Raw genomic sequence first — 14932 nt, forward strand, 5'->3', positions numbered from 1 at the left:
ACCACGATCAAATACAGAAGTATTGCCCACAACCCCCTTGATACAACATTGATCTATAAAAATTTAAGAACAACATTTTTGATAGAGGTCCTCATACCAAATATTCTTCAAGTTGTGAAGAAATAAAAAGCTTTCATTTTTTAAAGTGACCTAGCAAAAGAAACGGGCAAAATCATGTGGGAACAGGCTGAATTATACATTGTCCCCGTTATCCTGTCTGCTGCTGGAGTTGTCCCAAAAATGCTGTTAATGAGCCTACAGGTGATATGCTTACATACTTTTACGTATGCGATTAAAAAATAAAAACAGCATTTTATCTACCTGTGCAAAAGTCCACAGAACATAAAATGTAAAAGATAGATATCAGGCTAGCAGCTAGATCCAGGACATCTGAACTCCATCAAAAAAGATGAGGATGAGATGATGGTAATACTATTCTCGGTGGAAACAAGTATTTATTAAGCACCCGCTATGTGCTAAGTACTGTGCTAAGTACTTTAGAAATATTTTCTCATTTGTTCCTTGTAACAACCCTGGGAGGTAGGTGCTGTTATTTTTTCCATCTAGGTGAGGTAAACTGAGGCTAAGAGACTTGCCCAGAAAGTATCTGAGGCTAGATTTGAACTTAGGTTTCCTGACCCCAGGTCCCAGTGCTTGCTCCACTGTACCATCTAACTGTGGTATTTGAGCCCAGATCTTCATGACTCTAGTTCCAGGGCTCTAGAACCTAGGTCTTCTGAATCCAAATCAAGCTCTCTTTCCTGTATACCACACTTACCCTAGTACATCAGCAACAGATGTATACTAAAGGTCTCCTGGGTGGAGAGCACTGTGTTGGATGCTCTGATTAGGTAAGAAATGGCCCCTGCCCTCATGAGACTTACAGTTTAGTAGGTGCATATGACACAAACAAATGTTACGTAAGCACATTAGGATAATAAAAAATGAAATTCTGTGTGAAAACCAAGGGGGAAGTTGTTATTGCTAAGAGGATAGGGAAATCCGGGCAGGCTTCCTGGAGGGGGTAGCATTTGAGTTTGGCTTCAGAGGATGAATAAATGGAGTGAGGAGATCATTCCAGAAGGGAACAGGGACAAGAGAGGCCAGACCAAATTTGGGGAAGGAGCAGAGAAAGAATTGTCTATTTTGGCTAGATCAGTCAGTCCAAAGTTACATACCTACAATATGCCAGGCTCAGGGATGTATTGCATGTCCTCTGACTGGACCAGCCTCGCTAACGTCAGAGAGGGTCATCCCTTGGAAAATGAAGAAGATGGATTTTTCAGCCACAGCAACTCCTAAAAACCATCTACTCATCTGGAGAGGGGCTGGAAGCCACATTTCTGTAGGAAAACCCACAGGGAAGAGATTACAAATTCTTGAAGTATTGAGTGAGTTTATAAGCTCTTGTATTTTCTGTTCTCCCACACGTTACCTTTTCCTGCTTTGGAGTCCAGGTTCCCAATCTATTCTTCTGTCAGAGAACACACAGGTACAAAGAAACACCCCCGAAGGCAAGGAGCTATGATCTAAATCCCACTCCTAGAGATCTGCCTGATGCACAGGATTCAGATTTGGAAGGAAATTGAAAGATCATCTCGTTCAACTTCTTCCTTTTATAGATCAGGAAACTGAGGCACACCAAAGTTAAGTGACTTGCCCAAAATAGCAGAACTCTACTTTTAAATACAGTACTCTTTAATGGGCCCCTGACCCAGAGCTATGGGACAGTAACTAGCTCAGTGGTTCTGAGCAGCTTGTCCAAATTGCTACAGGTCACATGGCTTTTGGCTACCAACCTCCCCCCCCCCAGTCTTTTATTTCTTAATGCATTCTTCCTCTTCCCACTCTCTGTCGTGCTCTACTTTCTCATCCACGTGTGTTTGTTTGGAAACACACATCAGATGAGGTTTGGGCCATAGATTCAGAGTCAGAAGGGAATTTAGAGGCCCTCTTAATCTAAGCCCTTCAATTTACAACTGAGGAAACTGGGGCCTAGAACTGTCAAGTGACTCCCTCAGGGTCACACAGGTAGTAAACAGAAGAGCCAAGATTTCAACCTAGTCCTTCAACTCCAAATCCAGGTCTCTTTACACTGTGCCTGCCCTCTGAGAGGTCCCCACTAGAAAATTCAGATATTTGTCATCCCTGGTAGAGTTTGTTTGGGAAAAGCTGCGTTAGAGGATTGTGGCTTCTCCAGCTGACTTGGCCTAGCTGGACAAATCCTTTCTTGTCTTTTAATGCTCTGAAACCAATATGGCGATTAAAAGAAATGGCAAATAAAGGAGAACATTTCTAGACTTCTAATAACAGATTTGAATCTGGCTTTTCTGACTCTAAGACCAGCTTTTTATGCATTCTGCCATGTCAGAGATGGAAGGGACATTAGATCTAGGTCATTAGTCCAACCCCTTCATTTTATGGGTCTAGAGAGGGGAACTAGCTTGCTCAAGGTCACACAGGTAGCAGAGCTTGGGTTTGATCCCAGGTCTAATGTTCTTTCCATTACACCAAGCTTAAATGAGACATCTTATGGTGCCCAGAAGAGATGAGTCACAAAACCTTGTTCTTTTTTTTTTTTGGCAGAAAAAATAGACCAGATCGGTCTTTCTAGTTTTTTTTTAATAGTGTTTAATTTTTTTCCCAATTACATGTCAAGACAATTTTTATCATTCATTTTTTACAAGCTTTTGAGTTCCACATTTTTCTCTGTCCCTCCCTCCCCTCCTCTCTTCCAAAAATGGTAGGCAGTTTGATATGATATACATGTGCTATCATGTAAAACATGTTTACATATTAATCACAGTTGTAAAAGAAGAAAACAGATCAAAAGGAAAAAAAAACATGAAAAAGAGTAAATTAAGTGAAAAAATATGCTTAAATTTGCATTCAGAGTCCATCAGTCCTTTATCTGGATGTGGATAGCATTTTTCTTCATGAATCCTTTGTACTTGTCTTTTATCATTGTTTTGCTGAGAAGAGCTGAGTTATTCATAGTTGATCATCACACAATGTTGCTGATACTATGTACAATGTTTTCCTGGTTCTGTTCATTTCACTTTGCATCAGTTTGTACAAGTCTTTCCAGGTTTTCCTGAAATCTGCCTGTTCATCATTTCTTATTGCACAATAGTACTCCGTTACATTCATATACCACAGCTTGTTCAGCTATTTCCCAATTGATGGGCATCCCCTCAATTTCCAATATTTTGCTACCATGAAAAGGGCTACTACAAATATTTTTGCACATTTAGTCCTTTCCCCTTTTTTATGATCTCTTTGGGATACAGACCTAGTGGTGGTATTGCTAGGTCAAAAGGTATACAGAATTTCCAAACTGCTCTCCAGAATGGTTGGGTCAGTGCACAACATCACCAACAGTGTGTCAGTGTACCCATTTTCCTACATCCTTTCCACCATTTATCATTTTTCTTTTTTTTTTTTTATCATATTAGCCAATCTGATAGGCATGAGGTGGTACCTCAGAGTTATTTTAATTTGTATTTCTTTAATAAATAGTGATTTAGAGCACTTCTTCATATGCCTATAGATAGCTTTGATTTCTTCATCTGAAAACTGCCTGTTCATGTCCTTTTGAGCATTTATCAATTTGGGAATGGCTTGCATTCTTATAAATTTGACTCAGTTTTCTATATATTTGAGAAATGAGGCCTTTGTCAGAAACACTTGTTTTAAAGATTGTTTCCCAGCTTTCTGCTTTCCTTCTAATTGGGGTTGCATTGGTTTTGTTTGTACTTTAAAAGCCTTTTTATTTTAATGTAATCAAAACTATCCATTTTACATTTTGTAATGCTTTCAATCTCTTATTTGGTGATGAATTCTTCTCTTCCCCATAGATCTGATAGGTAGACTGTTCCTTGTTCTTCTAATTCGCTTAGGTGTCACCTTTTATGTCTAAATCATGCACCCATTTTGACCTTATCTTAGTAACACAGTGCAAAATGTTGGTCTATACCTAGTTTATGTCCTATTGTTTTCTGGTTTTCCCAACAGTTTCTGTCGAATAATGAGTTCTTATCCCAAAGACTGGGGTCTTTGGTTATATTAAGCACCAGGTTCCTGTGGTCATTGACTACTGTGTCTTGTGTACCTTGACTATTCCACTGATCCACCACTCTGTTTCTTAGCCAGTACCAGGTAGTTTGGGTGATTACTTCTTTATAATATAATTTGAGATCTGGTATTACTAGGCCACCTTCCTTTGTATTTTTTTCATTAATTCCTTTGATATTCTTGACCTGTTGTTCTTCCAGATGAATTTTGTTGTTATTTTTCCTAGCTCTATCAAATAATTTTTTGGTAGTTTGATTGGTATAGCACTGAATAACTAAATTAGTTTAGGCAGAATTGTCATTTTTATTATATTGGCTCAGTCTACTCATGAGCCAATTATTTTTCTAATTATTTAGATCTGTCTTTATTTATGTGAAAAGTATTTTGTAATTGTGTTCATATTGTTCCTGGGTTTGTCTTGGCAGATAGACTCCCAAGTATTTTATATTGTCCACAGTTATTTTAAATGAAATTTCTCTTTCTATCTCTTGCTGCTGGACTTTATTGGTCATATAAAGAAATGCTAATGATTTATGTAGGTTTATCTTATATCCTGCAACTTTGCTGAAGTTGTTAATTATTTCAAAGTTTTTTAGTAGATTCTCTAGGGCTCTCTAAGTATACCATCATGTCATCTGCAAAGAGTGATAGTTTTGTTTCCTTGCTGCCTATTTTAATTCCTTTGATTTCTTTTTCTTCTCTAATAAGAGTTGTAACAATATTACAGCTAACATTTATTCTGACCACCACCTCCCTCAATCTGCCCTCCTTTCTATCAGCCCCTTCTCTTTTCTTTCCCCTTTCCCTTGCTACTTCTTCCCTCCCTTTTGCCCTTCATTCTGTACACCCCCTTGCTTTTCTTTCCCCTTTCCCCTCCTACTTCCTATAGGGTAAGATAGATTTCTGTACCAAGTGAGCTTGTATATTATTCCCTCTTTGAGCCAAATCTGATGAGAATAAGTTTCAAACAACGCTCACCACCCTCCCTTCTTTCCTTCTACTGTAATAGGTCTTTGTGCCTTTTCACGTGATGTAATTTACCATTTTCTGTCTCCTCTTTTCCTCTTCTCCCAGTACAATCCTTTTTTTTACCCCTTAATTATTTTTTTTTATCATCATATCAAAGTCAACTTATAAAAAATGTGGTCAGATGCCATAGAGTAGGTGGCAATGCCTTAACCACATATGTGTTGTAAAAGCCAATAGGAACCTCTTCCATCCTCATCAAGGGGAGTGCTAACCTTCTCTCCTTTCATACAACACTGTAGCTAACATTGCTAGTATTTTATTGAATAATAGTGATGATAATGGGCATCCTTGCTTCACCCCTGATCTTACTGGGAAGGCTTCTAGTTTAACCCCATTACAGGTAATGCTTGCCGATGGCTTAGGTAGATACTGCTTATCATTTTAAGGAACACTCCCTTTATTTCTGTGCTGTCTATTGTTTTTAATAGAAGTAGGTGCTGCATTTTTGCAAAAGCTTTTTCAGCATCTATTGAGAGAATTATATGATTTCTGTTGGTTTTATTACAAAACCTTGTTCTTAGATTGCTTTATTTGGCCTTAGATGGCAGCACAGATTGCATAACTGTCTTTTCCTTTCCTAGAAGATCTGGCTTGGAATTCTGGCTTTACTACTCACTATTTGTGTGTCTAGTAGACTTCTCTGGGCCTCAGTTTCCTCATCTATTAAAAAAAAGGGAAGGGATTGGATTAAATGGTTTCTGGATTTCCTTCTGACTCCAGTATCCTCTGGGTTCGAGATTGCCTCCTCTGTTATCTCCTGCCGAGTTCTGGCTCCAGGACCTCATTGACCTTACAGGCCTAGGCAAACTGCTACCCACTAGATCTCATTAACATTCCACATCTGGCTGGCTCCAGCTTCCTTGTCTCTTCAGTGTGCCAGGGAGAGGTCAGAGTTTTATCACTATTAGAGCTGAGGGAACCTTAGAGACCATTTTATCCAAACCCTCCATTTTACAGAAGGGGAAGCTAAAGTCCAGTGAGGCAAAGGGCTGTCCAGCAATGAACTAGACTGCCTCAGGAGATTTCCAAGGAGAGGATAGATATCTACTTCTCAGTGATACCGTAGAGGGCAATGCTTATTTAGGGATAGGTATCCTCTGAGGCCACTTCCAGTTCTGAGATTTGACTCTGTCTTTGTCTTTGCCTTTGGATAAAGGCTAGCCCTGCTCAGGGACACTAAGAAATTATCCAGTTTAGAGGGCTGCCCTGGGAGCTGTTTCAACACTACTGTGTCATCCTTGTTTTGAGTTTGCTAAAAAATTTAAAAAGGAAGGTTTGGATGGATGATGAATGATGGAAGGTATCTCTGAATCTTAGTTGAAGAATCCTGGCCCGCCTTCTGAGGTCCCTTCTCATTCAGATTCTTGATGAATCTGTTTAGGAAAAGTGGGTATCTACGGAGGTGGAGAAGCAGGTTCTAGTTCTGGCACTGCTATTTACCTGATAGATGACCTTGGACAAGTTCCTTTCCTTCTCTGAGACAAAGTTTCCTTATCTATAAAATGAAGAATTTGGACTACAAGGCTCTTTCCATCTCTAAATCCTGTGTTCCTAAAATTAGGACACTGTCAACCACCTCTTTCTCCTAGATATCCTCTCTTCCTTTGGTTTCTCTTGGTTCTCTTACTATCTACCTAACTGCTTCTTTTCAGTCTCCATTTCTGGAATGTCTAATCCCTCTAACTGTGGATGTTGACCAAAGCTCTCTCTTGTGCCCCTTTTTTTTCTGTTCTCTATTTATAAAAGGCTTTCAATTTGGAGTTCACAGACTCTTGAAGTGTCCATACATAGATTTCAGGAGGGGTATGTGAACTTGGATAGGAAAAAAAAACATTTATTTTCACTAACTTCTAACTGAAATTGACCGTTTCCTTCAGTTATGAATGTGGGCAATAATTATTTTGAGGAGTTCATAGGCTTCACTAGACTGACAAGGGGGGTCCATGACAGACAAAAAGGTTAAGAATCCCTGCTCTCTGGCTGATCTCTTTAGCTCCCATGGGCTTGTAGAGGGACTAAGGGGATTGTGATCAATTTCATAGGGGAAAGAAAAGGCTTTAAATGAAGAGTTGGCATTGAGAGACAGTGGTAATGATGGGAGAGGATGAAGTCACATGACATGGCCTCCTGCAGAGTGGGGGGAAATTTCCTGGACCTTGATGAGTTTCTGGAAAATTCTAGGCCTCTAGTTCCTCTATATAGGCCTCCAGCTTTGTGGTACTATCCTAAAGGTTTAGGCTCACTCCGGCAGGAAAGTAAACTTGGGGGTGCTAAAGAGGCAGCCCATGAGACCTGAACCATCCAAATAACTCATGAGTCCTTGAGGCTTCTTGGGCTTTGGGGTCATTCACTTAAGTTTCTCTCCAAGAGACTTACACTGTCAGGGATTCTCTCTTCCCTCAATAGGAAGCTGAACCTCAGGATCCTTTTCTCTCTAAGAGGCCTCAGAAGCTCCTCTTTCTAAAAAGGCCACACCCTGGAACTCAGCATTGTCCAGGACCTCATCCTCCTCCCCTTCCTCTCTCCGAGGGGGCTGGGTCAGATGTCACCAGCCTCTCCTGGGGCCACTGCCTCTCACCAGCTGTATAATTGAGAGCATATTCAGAACAAGACACTCCTTCTTTCCCTTGCCTGACTGGTGGGGTGGGGACTACACATTTGCATAGGACCCATTCTGTTAAATTCTCACAGCTTCTCGTATGACCAGGCCGATCTCTGTCCTCTTTTATAGGCCTGACTCACAGTTGCCTGAGCCTATGAAATCCTCCTCAGATGTCAGGATTTAAGGGTTCATCCTCAATGAGGTGTGAATGGATAATTGAGAGATGTAATTGGTGCTTTCACTTCATCAAACTGAGCGTTCTTCACTGATTGATTGATCAAATTGATTTGCAAATTGCAATTATCTCTCTTAGATAATGGCCAAATCTACATATCTAAGCATAAGCTTTCATATTCTGGACCAGATAGTCAAGTCACTGTCCATGTGTACTTAGGGATCCAGCTCTAAGCCCTCTCCTGAACTGTCATCTCACCGCAGTAAATGTGTTTATTAAACACTTACCCAGTAGGTGATAGATTCTCTGCCTGTGGCAGACCAGGAAACAAAGAAAAATGCCAAATGGTCATCAGTCCGGTGTGATCTGCAGTAGAAATAGCGGGTAGAAGATGCCAAGAATCCACACAGTTTGTGGATGGTCTGTAAGTGTTAATTCTCATGTTGTTACTCTGTGAGATCTTTGTCCCAGGATAAAGTAATTGATACCCTGTAGGAGGAACTGAAACACATCAATATTGACATTGTCACTATTAGTGGAATTAGAAGACTTTGGAAGATTGTAGTTAAATGGGAGGATGACTCACAGGCCTTTTCTTGGAGAAGCAACAAGAATCAATCAATCAATCATTAGGCCTTAATTAAGCACTTTCTATACGCCAGGCACAGTGCTAAGTAGTTTGAATACAAAGAAAAGGCAAAACCGATCTCTGCTCCCAAGAAGCTCACATTTTAATGGGAAAGACAACATGTATACAATCAGAATAAGATAATGAATCATCTTGCTTTGCAGTGCTCGTGACAAGCATGAACAAAAAGGTCGCAGAGAGGTCAGTTGCAGCTTAGGGGCTATTTTCTATGGTGGGAAATAAAAGAAATAGAAACATTCTATGAAGAATGTGATAAGCTCCCCCAAACCGTGTCAACATGTACCTTGGTACTAGTGACAAAAATGCCCAGATGGATTGAGGGGGATAAAGGTGAAAAAGCATGATAGAAAATATGGTTCAAGGTTAAGAAGTAAAAGAAGCCAAAAGCTTAGACAATAGACAGTAGCCTTATTGCCTGTATAGCATCCGTACTTTCTTCCAGAAGTGAGTCAGGATGAGCTGAATGTGGCAAGCACTGAATGACAATGCAAAAAGAAACCTACTGTAATAGTAATAACAAACATTCACTGATCCCTAAGGGTATAGGACCCTAGGTTAAGCTTCCTTTCAAATCTCTTTCTAAAATTCCCAGAGCTAGAGGAGACCTTAGAATATAGGAAAGGACCTTTGAGACCATATATACGTGTGGGGCAACGGAAGCTGGAGAGGGGAAAGGACTTGTCCCAGGTTACAAAGCAAAGCATTGATAAGGCCAAGACTAGAATCAAGGTGACCCAGCATCCAGTCCTGGGCTCTTCCCATGGTATGGTGCTATTGGCACAAGAAATAAGACTCATTAACTAGAGCAGACTTTATTGCCCTTTTCCTATTCCCTCTCCCACTTTCGGAGAACATACATGTGTTATGTATGTAACTATGCAGCTAATGGTAGGGTAGAATGGCAATGTGGGTGATAACCCAGGCTTCTTGGCTTGCCAAGAAAGGATGGGAGCAGCTTCAGGGACCTTAGAGTGACCTTTCCTGGTCTACACACTGATTAGGGGTCCTCTTAGAGACAGAGGATTGGAAGACACTGGAATTCTATTCCTTGGTAACAGGAGCTGAAGGGGTGGGAAGGGAATATAAGGTCCAATTCCAAAGTAATGATACTGATTCCACAAGCCACAACATGAACTCAAGGTGAAGTAAGTAACCTGGAGTTACACCCACTACCACAGACTCTCTGCAGGAAGAAGTGTATCCCAAGTTAAATGAGCCAGTAGGATGGGGTTGGAAGGGAGGCAAATAGACTGCTAGGTTGTGGAAGGGAAAGAGGACTTGGTCCTGAGTTTGTGTTTGAAAAAACCTGCCTAGCCCCAGAAAGAGCCAGAGTAAGGAAGGAAGAAAAAGAACTTAGTTACCTTTCTTAGAACTTAGTTACCTTTCCCACTATGTAGGAGAGTATAGTCAGAGAACGTCTTTCTATACAGGACACATCTTTCCTTGGTGACCTGAGCAAAATCACTTCTCTCTTGATTTCAGATTCCTCATATAAAATAGGGATTTATATTTGGACCAAACCTGTGATTTCATTGGTATGAAGGTAGAAGGGGAAGGGGATTCCTGCTATCCATGTGAATAGGTACCTGCTTTGTGATTTAAAATTATAGCAAGTTTCCTGGGGCGCTTTGAGAGTCAGCAACTTGTACAGAGTCTACAGAGCCAGTATGAATCAGAGGTGACTCCCTGACTCTGAGCCTGGCTCTCCGGACCTTGTGCCTCAATATCTCTCTAAAATGGGAATAGTATATGATAACATAATCTTTGTATGACTTACCTCTGACAGCTGTTATGAGGGAAAGTGTTTTGTAAACCTTAAGATGCTATAGACATGACATTCAAGGAAATTAAGACGAGCCCAGAGATGCAAGGTATCGGAGAGGAGGCATTGGGTGCATGGAAAACCAGTTCATCACCTTAAATAACAGTATACTTCCTTTTGTTGTTGTTGTTGTGGGCCTTATCAATACCTTGCTTTGTAACCTGGGACAAGTCCTTTCCCCTCTCCAGCTTCCGTTGCCCCATATGTATGTATGGTCTCAAAGGTCCTTTCCTATGTTCTAAAGTCTTCTTTAGCTCTATTAAATAACTACATTTCTTTGTCGTTGTTGGCTTTCAACACAACCTGAGTTGTACGGAATGCCAGGGATCCTGCCTAAGACAGCAAGTAGAAGGAGCAGGTAGGGAGGTTCATTGTAAGTGTTATGGGCTACACATTCCTTCCATGTCTTTCCCTCTACCCACCCATTCACATGCCTTCACCTGGTGAAATACTCCTCATCCTTCAAAGACCAGCTCAAATGCCACCTGCTCCATGCTGCCTTCCCTTATTCCCCCAATGAGAAATGATTTCCCCCTCATCTGAATAGTATCTGTGTGCTGTACAGAGAACAGGGTCTATACTTCTCTCATGGACCATATCCCTTCTTGCCTAGGTAAAACCTCTGTCAATTTGCCTGTGAGTTCTTTGACTCCAGGGACCCAGTCATATTTATCTCTGCACACAGTGGTCCCACCTGTAGTGCCCAGAAAATATTTCGTGAATGACTGAATAATAGAAAATGTACAAGATTCTGTGGGGCTAATGGTGTTTGGGGAAAGATTGCAAGGCAAGGATAGGGACGAGGACAGGAAAGGTTTGAGGGCACATCTGCACACCGTCTGGGGGCCTGCCCCTCCTTGGTTTATTAGAGAGAAGGGCAAACAGTCCTTCCTCTCACACACCTTCTGTTATGAATTAATTGGTTTGGCTCTGGGGCCTCCTCTTGGAAAGATAAAACATAAAAAAGTCAGAGGTGGAAGTGATCCTAGAAATCATCTAATCTAGCCGTTTCATTTTTCATATGGGAAAACTGAGACCTTGGGGGTAGGTGGAGAAAGAAGTTGATTGAAAAATCATAGAATCATATAGACCAGTTACTAAGACTCTTGACTCTTGGGTGAAGAAGGCATTCTCCATCCATATAAGATGCCACTGTCCTGCCAAGGCAAATTCTGATGATTATTCCCATAAAGCCTCATCCAGCTCATCCCAGAAGCTGTGACCTTCAGCACTGCCCAATTCTATCCTTGTGCTGCTGGCTGGAGGCCTAAGTGAGCTCAGGGAAACTTCATGCTGGATTTGGGGAAAAGGAAGGAATGTAGGGAAGTCTAAACACACCCCGGGGAAGTATCATCTGCCCAACAAATGCCACACAGGCCTACAGAAAGAGCACCCCCCTGCCAGAGCCCACCTCTCCCTGATGACCCACTCACACCCCTTGCTAGTCACATGGCTCCTCTCCCTGGTCCCTTGGCGGCCCTGGCTGCCCATGTTGATGAGGACATCAGTGGCATGTCATGGAACTGCTGACTGACTCCTTATGTGAGCTGAAGTTGAGTCAATGCACATCAAAGCTGGAAGGGACTTTGCCTATTCCAATGTCCTCATTTTAAGGATGAACAAACTGAGACCCAGAAAAGCAAAGAGACTTGCCCAGAGTCATACAAGGGACCTGAGGCAGTGTGGCGTAGTAGAAAAAGTACTGAATTTGAGGTTAGAAGAGCCAGGTTCAAATCCTGGCTCTGGGGTTTCCTGGCTGTGAGATACTGGGGAAATCACTTCACCCCTCAGGTTCCACATTCACAAAATGAGGACAGTACTCTTTGTACTATTTACCTCAGAGGGTTGCCATGAGGAAAACATTTTAAAAAGTGCACAGTGCCAAAGGGTTGCTCTCAGCATTGGTGCCATTTCTGTCTCTACCACTTCCTCTCAGTGGGCCATACTCTCTGGGCATTTGTCCTTGGCTCTTGGCTTGGGCTTCATTTGTTTTCTGAGAGATTTTCTTTCCTCATGAATAGACATGCCTGCTCTTTCCTTCCTTGACAATGTCCTTTCCCCATTGAGGGCCCCTCTGGACGTCCTGGCCTCCGGGACTGAACTACTCTCCCTTAGGCAGCGGTTGAGTGTGTGAGGAGGGCAAACAACTCAAAGAGGCTGAGTGAGAGGACTTTGGCTCTAGGTCTGGAAGGGACAGAGGCTATCTAGTATACCCCCCTCATTATGCAGATGAGGAAACCAAGGCCCAGAGAAATTAAGTAACTTCCCCAGTACTAAACAAATACTAGGTGACAGAATGAGGATTCAATTCAGTTCCTCTGACTCTAGATTTGTGCTTCCTTCCTCTGCACTGACACTAATGGTGGGATTCCATGCATCATGGAGGAGCTCTACCTGTCAAAGGAAACTTCCTGTCATAGATAGTAACCTACCCATTGCTGCAAGGTCTCTATCACCAAATACCCCAATGCAAGCTGGCTTTGTATCTGGGAATATAAAAGTCTGACCTTGCAGAGTCCTCTGTATACCCCAGAAGCCTTACAGGACACAGGGTCCATCCAGTCAGAAGGAGTAGGCCCTCACTCAGAACTGGGTTTTGTCTGGATCTCCTAGTGTAACTACAAATGCCAATTAAAAGATTATATAGTTGATGCCAAAGGTAATAGGGAGCCGCTGAAATTTATTAAATAGGGTGAATGGTGACATTAGTTAGATCGACTCTTTAATAACAATAACAATTCCCATTTCCCTAGTGCCTTAAGGTTTACCAAATGATTTCCGCACAACAACACTGTGAAGTAAAGTATGTATACTTATATTCCCACTTTATAGATAAAGAAACTGAGGCTCAAGGTTGGAGAGTGCTTTCCTGGGGTCACACCTCAATCTGGTAAGGTTTAGAATAGGAACCTAGATCTTCTGACTCAATTTAAGATACCATTCTCTTTCCAGGCTGGTAGTCAATGGACTGAATGTGGAACAATAGTTATAACCCCTTCCACACCCCACCCTGACAATATTTTTCCAGCTAGAGAAGGGCCACACCCAAACCTTATCTTGCCCCAATCTTTTCCCAGGAAATGTTTGTCTGAATTTCTGCTGAAAGGCTTTTTTTTTTCCTTTAAAGACATAGAGGACAAAAACTATTCTCAGCCCTGGTGAGAAATCCGACCAGAGTTTTAGGACCATAACTGGGTTATGAGGACCCACTCCATAAAAGAGGGACAATTCCCATTGGCCTGCCTCAGGCTCTGAAATTCTACCATTGGAGAGTCATCCCTTGGGGATTAACATTACCCTCTCCAAGCTCCCCTTTTCGAATGCAGGTTCCTTGGAAGGAGATTGGGAAATTACAGAATCTCAGAGCTAGAACAGACCTCAGAGACCAGTACTATACAAGAATCTCTTTTATAACATCCCCAGCAAATGGTAATACAGAGCATTCCAGGTATGGGGACAACCAGTGAAAAGACAGAGTTGGGAGATAGAGGGTTGTAGTCAAGGAAGTTAACAATAAAATAAAATAAAATAGAATAAAGAAACAAAAAGCCAGAACAGTTAGATTGTATAGTACCTAATGGGGAATAACATGTAAATGAACTGGAAGGAGGCAAGTTGGCTTTAAATGCCAATCAGAAGATTTCATAGCTTATCCCAAAGGTAGTAGGGAGCCACTGAAATGTGTTGAAATGAGGAGAGGGTGACATAGTGACATCATCAGATCTGCACATTAGGAAAATCACTTTGGCAGCTGAGTAGAGGATGAATTGATGGAGAGAAAGAATTGAGGCAAGGACACCATAGAAGACTATTGCAGTAGTACAAGTATGAGGGAATGAGAGCTTACACCAAGTTGGTGACTGTGAGTAGAGAGAAAGGGACATATATGAGATGTTGTACAAGTAGGTATAATAAAACTTGGCAACCTATTGGATATGTGGCATGAGGCTGAGAGGAATCATCAAGATTGCAAGTCTGCATCACTGGTAGAGTGGCACTTTCCTTGAGAGTAAAGTGCAGTTTAGAAGAGGGGAGGGTTTGAGAAGAAAGATAATGAGTTCTGTTTTGGAGGTGGTGAGTTTGAGGTGGCTAGCATGTAGTATGAGATGTCAAAAAGCCAGCTAGTGATTCTAAACTGTAGCTCAGGAGAGAAAGGTTAGGGCTAGATATATAGATCTAAGAATCATTTGAGATAATAATTAGACCCATGGAAGCTGATGAAGTCAGTAAGTGAGATAGTATAAAGGGACAAGAAAAGACCCAGGCCAGAGCCTGGTGGTGGAGGCAGTGGGGCTGAGAGGGACATACCTGAGATCACAGAGATGGGAAAAATTCATATGGTGGAAGACCAGACTGTAGGAGATTCACTGAGTAGCACTTGGGAGAGTCACTAAGGTGAAGTACAGATTTAGAATCAGGAGACTGGAGTTCAGATTCAGGTTCTGACAGTCAGAACTAGTGTGATCTTTTTTTATTTTAGAGGGATGGGATGAAATGACTTGATCAAGGTCACATAACTACATCGGTGTGATCTTGAGTACTAGCACAAGAGTCTCTGTTTTCCAACCTATAAAATAATGG

The 14932-nt window shown here is 41.7% G+C and overlaps 1 protein-coding gene and 1 non-coding gene across 2 annotated transcripts in view; one reads left to right on the top strand and one right to left on the bottom strand.

Annotated features, from left to right (window-relative positions):
* LOC110211654 (protein AHNAK2-like) overlaps nucleotides 1–14932 on the top strand; it is a 72663-nt gene that overhangs the window by 43015 nt on the left and 14716 nt on the right. The window lies entirely within an intron of this gene.
* On the bottom strand, nucleotides 5209–5337 carry LOC144456079 (U6atac minor spliceosomal RNA). The gene has a single exon (XR_013484985.1). It is a non-coding gene; the product is annotated as a U6atac minor spliceosomal RNA (small nuclear RNA).

Source organism: Phascolarctos cinereus, unplaced genomic scaffold, assembly GCF_003287225.1.
Source record: "Phascolarctos cinereus isolate Bilbo 61053 unplaced genomic scaffold, phaCin_HiC Scaffold_2;HRSCAF=192, whole genome shotgun sequence".
NCBI classification, from domain to species: domain Eukaryota; kingdom Metazoa; phylum Chordata; class Mammalia; order Diprotodontia; family Phascolarctidae; genus Phascolarctos; species Phascolarctos cinereus.